The 5,516-nt window shown below is 62.5% G+C and overlaps 1 long non-coding RNA gene across 1 annotated transcript; it reads right to left on the bottom strand.

The window, feature by feature from the left end:
- Positions 1-938: 938 nt before the first annotated feature.
- Positions 939-1,536, bottom strand: LOC132244153 (uncharacterized). Its single transcript, XR_009455751.1, has 3 exons — positions 1,471-1,536; positions 1,269-1,296; positions 939-1,019 (listed from the first exon to the last, which is right to left on the bottom strand). It is a non-coding gene; the product is annotated as an uncharacterized LOC132244153 (long non-coding RNA).
- Between the last annotated feature and the right edge of the window lie 3,980 nt (positions 1,537-5,516).

The following is a 5,516-nucleotide window of genomic DNA, read 5'->3' as shown; positions in this document are numbered from 1 at the left end:
CGTGGTTCTCACACTTGGCTCAGCAGGGATTTCTGTCCCAGCAGGCCTGACCTAGGCCAGGAGCCCTGGCAACTCACCTGCTCAGTGCTCCCCACCTTCGCCTCCTCCCCTCTGCCGCCGTGTCAGCACTGGGGGTGGGAGGCAGAGACACTGGTCACCTCGCAGACACCCCAAACCCCCAAGCCCTACCACTTCCACCAGCCCATGCCCCGGCCTCCCCTCTCTCCAGAACCCCTGCCCGTCATGGAGGCGAGCACTCAAACGAAGACTCACCTCTGTCAAACTCTGCGTCCCCTTGACCTCATGGGACCCTGCCTCCGTTTCCTGGCAGGGGCTAATGCTCCTGGTTGCACAAAAAGGAGCTGGTCAGAAATGGGTCCTGGACTGAATCCATCCCCACCAGCACCGGAGAAGGAAGGACTCCCCTACCTGCAAACAGCATCACTTGCAACATGCCATAGCCTGGCCCAGAGCCCACCAGCTACCCAGGACAGCCCTGCACTTCACCCTGCCCTCTCTGTCCCCGACTTACCTCCTCCAGGGTGGCCAGCACTCCTCCGCCATCCCCTCCATATCCATGGGAGTCTGGTGCAAATGAAAAAGTAACATAGCAGTGAAGAGAAAATCAAGCCCGTGGGCCAGCGCTGGCATGTGGTGGAGTACGTGGGGAGGCTGGGGGGCAGTAACCCAGGGAGCAGGGGAGGTCAGTGCAGCACAGACCTGTCACCCCACCGGTCCCACTGTGCCATCCACACAGCTCACATGGTGCCCAGCGCTGCACACACAAGCCCTCCCCCCAGGGCAACCCCCCGCCCCCTCCACTGCGGGGCTGGCACAGCAGGGGCCAGCCTTGCCCTGTGCACACACGGGCACACGCACACTCCCCCTCCCCTGGGGCAGGGGCATGCAGAAGGACTCACCTCCGTGGGGCTGTCGTCCTGTTCGCAGCCCTGCTCCCTCTGCGCCTTGAGGGCCAGCACCAGGAAGAGGTTCTGGCTCCTCAGCGCCTCCACTTGGGCCTGCACGAGAATCGCCCCAGCCCGTCAGAGCCTGCCCATGCCTGCGCCCAGCGTATCGGGCCCCGCACCCACCAGCGTTACCTCCCTGCGCACCCATCAGGTCCCTCCTCTCCCCGCACGCCATGTGTCGGGACTCTGCTCCCAGCTTCAGCAGCCTCTGGGATGTTCCCCAGCCTGGCCAAGCTTGGCCTCAGCCTCTTCCCTCCCCTGCCCCACAGCCCTGAGGACCCCTGCCCCATGCAAACTCACCCGGAGCCGTTCCTCCCTTTGCCGTGCGCTGTGGAGACAAAAAACCATTACTGGGCTGAGAGAGATGGCTGGTGCCGTCCCAGAAAACACCCCTTCCCCAGGCAGAAACATGCACAGAAGGTGGGATGGGCCCTGGGCTTGTGCCCCGAGCCCTGTGCCGCACAACGGGAACAGCCAACTCCCTCCCCAGCCCCACACCTACCAGGACAGCACAGTTTCCATGTCCTGCTCTGCCTGTGCCAGCCGGACCCGAAGCGCCTCCAGCTCCAGCTGCAGCAAACGAGACGGTGCAGGTTAGGGAGACGTCACGCCATGGCCTGTCTGCACACGTAGCCACCGGTTGACCCCATCTGTCCTTCTGGCCATGCATTCACCCGTCATCCCCCAGCCCAGCCCCAGCCTTGTCCCTCTGGTCTACCCCTCCATGCAGCCATGCCCAGCCCACTCGGTCTCCCTCACAGCCCCCAGCCCGCCTGGGTCCCGCTCACCTGCTGACGGCGCTGCCTGCCACGGGGTTTCCCCGCCTGGGGAAGGAAAGAGCTGCTGGGGCGATGTACTCCCCTGGGCAGCGAGTTCCCCATCTCCCCAGGGTGCAGGGATGGCAGCCCCCAGAGCCCTGGGCTTGGGCAGGGCTCACAGGCCTGGGTCCCGGGGGTGCCAGGGGTTGGCTGTTACCACCCATCTCAGGTGAGCCCCCACCTCCCACTCAGGGTCCCAGGTGCCCTCCAACACTCTGGTTTGGGAAGGACTGTCCCTGGGATTGGGGGATGAGCCCACAACCCCTTCCCTTATTCCTGCAGGTCCCGTGGAGTCGGCAGGGAGCGAGATTCTCCCCCGGGATCTCATGCCATGCATGGGGCTGGGAGGAGCACAGGGCACCTGGGGAGAGACCCCTGACCCCCAGATCAGACCCTAACCGCCCTGGTCAGGGCAGAGACTCACGGCAGCGGGAGGGTCCGGCCACATCTCGGCCCTGGCAGAGCTGCCCCGCACAGCTGGGAGGGTCTCCCCCACCCCTCCACTTCCCCCCGGCACTGCTCCTGGTCCTGGGGGGGACAAGGGGCACCGCGTCAGCTGCACCCACTCTGCTTACAGAGTGGGTGGGTGCCAGGGCACGAAGGGATGAGGGGCAGAAAGGCTGGGGAGGGGTCTCCTGGCCCAAACAGGCATCTGGAGGGTGGAAGAAAGTGCTGTGGGGCTGGAGGGGCTGGATCAGCTTGACCCCTGGGAATGGAGACTGAGGAGGGAGAGGGGGTGCCCCCATGCAGAGACCTTGCCCCCTCCCCATGCAACCGCACAAGTCCCCCAGCTCAGGCGACCCAAACTCACCGGGTGCAGGCTCCCTCCGCTCCCGGCCTGCCCCCAGGGGAGGTAAATCCGCAGCGCCCTTAATGGCGGGGAGTCTGTCTGCTGCCCGCCTGCCTGCGCCCAGGGTGGCATCTGGTGCTGAGGGGAGACGAGGGCTGAGCATCAGGCTGGGGGGACTGAGCACCGCTGTGAGGACGGGGGTCCCAGAGCCCGTGTGGCCCCCCTGCAAGGGAGCAGAGGGCAGCAGGGCCATTGCCAGGGGCAAGACTCGGGCAGGGGCAGGGCCAGGACCGGGGCAGAGTGAGGAGCCCGTGGGGGCCAGTCCTGCTCCCCGTCTCCAGGACCTTGCTGGTGCAGAGCAGGGGGCACAGCTGGGGGCACGGAGCCGGCTCTGTCCAGGTTGGACCTGGCACAGCGGGGCTTGGCCTGCCAGGCAAACCCTGCCGGGCCTGAAGCCTCCCGTGCCGCCCACCCCCATTGGTGCCGTGGGGGCCGTGCCCAGCCCTCACCCGGGGTGCTGGAGCGCAGGCGCAGCGGTGGCAGCTTCTCGCGCCGCAGCATCTGCACCAAACACAGCCCTGAGCTGCAGGAGGGCGAGAGGAGCCGGGCTGGCGAGAGCAGGGACGAGGCCCGGGGCCGCGTCCTGGGCCTGGCACAGCCTGAGCCCCTGCCCCACCACGGCACCGTGAGTCCCGTGAACGGGCACTCACGGCTCCCGCGGGTGTGCGCTCCCGCCGCTCGGGTGGGGAACGACAGGAAACTAACTACTGACCTAACTAACTAACTAAACTAACTAACTAACTAACTAACTAACAAATACACTACTGATCTACTGAATTAAGGAACTAATTAACTGTCTAACTAATGAAGGAACTAACGATCTATCTAACCAAAGAAGTGACTACCTAATGAACTAACTACTGAACTAATGTACTACTGAACTCACAAACTATCGAACTAATGAAGTAACAAACTATCTATGGAATTAACGAACTACCTAATGAATGAGTGAACTAATGAACTACTGAAATAACAAACTATCGAACTAACGACCTAACAAACATAACAAACCAACTAACAGCGAATCAACTAACTCCGCAAACACTGCCGACCGGGACGTGCGACTGGCTGCGGCGACGCCACGAGCGCGCTGGGCGGAGCCGGGCTGACAGTTAGGCTGGGGATTGTGATGTCACACTTTTAAGCAACAGGACCGTTGCCACGGCAACCAGAGTGTTCATCCCCCCTGGGGCAAGGGCTGTGGGCGCCGGGGGTCTGGCCTGGCCTGCGGGGGTCCCCGGCCCCGGACGACCTTTGACCGTGACATTTGGGGCCGGCAGCGAAGCACAGGGACAGCCCTGGGGCAGGTTCCCGGGTAACCCCGAGCCCCAGGGCCAGATCCTCAGGCCTCTCTGCTCTCTGCAAATCCTGATGAAACCTTCCCTGGGCTCACATAAGGGCTTCACAGAAGAGAAGGTGCTTGGGTTTGGTTTAGCACGTCATCCTGCACGTTCCCCTAGTCATTGCTTCCCATCTGCCCTGAGGGTTTTCTCCCCCTCCACTTCCCAGAGGAGTCTGACCCCTTCCTCAGGCCGGGTCAGGCCAGGTTTCAGGTGGCAGATCACATCAGGATTTCTATGCAGGTACCGTCCAGGTGGGAGCTTTCACCTCTGGGGTCCAGCTCCCTGGCCTGACACATGCAGAGATCCCAGTAAATGTGAGGACATGGGGTCCTTCAGCGCTGTGGCAGCTTGTGGGATCCAAGCCTGCCCTCTTCCCCACTCTTGTCACCATGGGATATAAAGGTGACCTGCGAAATGTCCGGGTCATCCTGCCCTTGCTCTCTGGGTGCTCAGGACCAGTCCTGCCGTGAGCATCTCACCAGAGCACGTGCACATGAGGTGCCAGGGCTTGAACTCCCCTGGAGAGGCCATGGCTGGGCACAGGCCCTGTTCTGCAGGGCACTGATGTATCCCGCCATCTTTTCCTTCTTGCACTGGAGTCACTGGGGTCACGGCAAGAAATCAGGGTCCCCGTTCATCCCACCTGACCAGTGCGGCAGGGTCCCCTCTAGGATACCTTGCTTGGAGTCTTCCCCAGGACCAGGTCCAGGAAGACAGAGCAGGCCAGAGAGCACGGGCAGCCGGGCCTGCAATGACCTTGGCTGGGCAACTCTGAAAGCACTTGGTCCCGACCCTGTGTGCATGATGCTCAACAGATGATGCTGTATCTTCAAAGTGCACACGCATTTTTTTGTGGCATGAATTCATTCATTTCGTAGATTCATAGACATTAGGGCTGGAAGGGATCTCAGAAGATCATCGAGGCCAGCCCCCTGCCCCAGGGGCAGGAAGTCAGCAGGGATCGTAAGATCCCGGCAAGATAAACATCCAAATGTCTCTTGAAGGTGTTCGAAGTAGGTGCTTGAACCACCTCCGGCGGCAGGCTATTCCAGACCTTGGGGGCTCAGATAATAAAGAAATTCTTCCTTACATCCAGCCTGAAACTGGCCCCCGGTTCTGTGCTGTGCACGGGGCAGTGCCGGCTGCCCACCCTTGCAGTCCCAGGAGACGGGGCTGGGCCGGGGCCTTCTTCCAGGTGCCCCGGGGCGGGGGATTGACCACGTCCCCGCCGGGAACATGGGGTCAGGGTTCAACCCCCTCAGCGCCCTGGCCTGGTGCAGCCAAAGGCTCCAGCTGCAGCAGGTCCTCTAGGCCAGCTGCTACCCCCACATCTGGGAAGCACATCTGGGCACATTGCACACGTCCACATCCAGGTGGGGACAAGTCTCCTCTACCCCGCTCCCAGCCCAGCGTTGCTGGGGACAGGACTCGGCACTTGTGTTGCAAGCGGGCCAGACTGGGCTCGGGCTGAGATATTGGACCAGCCGTGTGAGTAGCCAAGCTTCATGGCACTGGTCAATGGCCTCCCCAAGGCTGC

The sequence above is a fragment of the Alligator mississippiensis genome, chromosome 11 (assembly GCF_030867095.1).
Source record: "Alligator mississippiensis isolate rAllMis1 chromosome 11, rAllMis1, whole genome shotgun sequence".
NCBI lineage: Eukaryota > Metazoa > Chordata > Crocodylia > Alligatoridae > Alligator > Alligator mississippiensis.
This window is presented reverse-complemented; position numbering and strand designations above follow the sequence as displayed.